The sequence below is a fragment of the Hyalella azteca genome, unplaced genomic scaffold (assembly GCF_000764305.2).
Source record: "Hyalella azteca isolate HAZT.00-mixed unplaced genomic scaffold, Hazt_2.0.2 contig12396, whole genome shotgun sequence".
Taxonomy (NCBI): domain Eukaryota; kingdom Metazoa; phylum Arthropoda; class Malacostraca; order Amphipoda; family Hyalellidae; genus Hyalella; species Hyalella azteca.
In genome coordinates this window covers 1,262-2,409 of record NW_025942356.1, presented here as the reverse complement: position 1 = coordinate 2,409, position 1,148 = coordinate 1,262, and positions in this window count along the sequence as shown.

Sequence of the window (1,148 nt, the reverse complement as noted above, 5' to 3'; positions counted from 1 at the left end):
CAGCAGCATAACAACAGCAGCAGCATAACAACAGCAGCAGCATAACAACAGCAGCAGCATAACAACAGCAGCAGCATAACAACAGCAGCAGCATAACAACAGCAGCAGCATAACAACAGCAGCAGCATAACAACAGCAGCAGCATAACAACAGCAGCAGCATAACAACAGCAGCAGCATAACAACAGCAGCAGCATAACAACAGCAGCAGCATAACAACAGCAGCAGCATAACAACCCTAGAACAATAGAGTTCAGTTTCTAGCAGCGACGGTTGCCATAGCAACATCACTTGACCACCACCATAAATAAGAAATTTCGTAACTTTAAAATTACTCAAACAACACACGTAGGTACATACGTAACTATACGTAAAATACAGACGATCTACACATACAACAAGAGCATCGTAAAACAATAATCAATCAATAAATAATTTCCCATATATTACCACGAATCAATCATCTTATGACCGGAGAAGCGATGTTTATAAAAGTTTATGTTGGAACAAAAATCCCTGGGAAGTGACAGAAAACTCGACAATTTTTCATTGCTATGGCCACACATTATCAGAGTAAATTTGCAATGAATTAATATGGCGGTGAATATGCATGACGTTCAACTTTTTAATCGAAAAATTTTCATATAGGATAATTTTACATTTTTATTTAGATTTATCCTAAATTATTTTTTTTAGAAATGGGCCATAGTTGTGGAATAATATTTTGTAGGGTATTCAATATACACGAATATATTTCTGAAGGGAAGGTTGAATTTTGAATAATGTAAATAATGATGATTAAAAAAATGCCTTATAAGCGGAGTCGGGGTGCCTTACAAGCGGAGTCGTGGTGCCTTATAAGCGGAGTCGTGGTGCCTTATAAGCGGAGTCGTGGTGCCTTATAAGCGGAGTCGTGGTGCCTTATAAGCGGAGTCGTGGTGCCTTATAAGCCTGTCTCTTATACACATCTAGATGTGTATAAGAGACAGCCATGGAACCCGGCAGAGCCGCAAAGCACATCTATATAGGTACTCCTGCATCTATATCTATACAGCAGTTCATATCTATATACAAATGGACCTCCTCAGAGAGGCGGCCAGCAATTCAGTACCAAATGCTACAACGTTGGGTGCTACCACTACAGTCAGT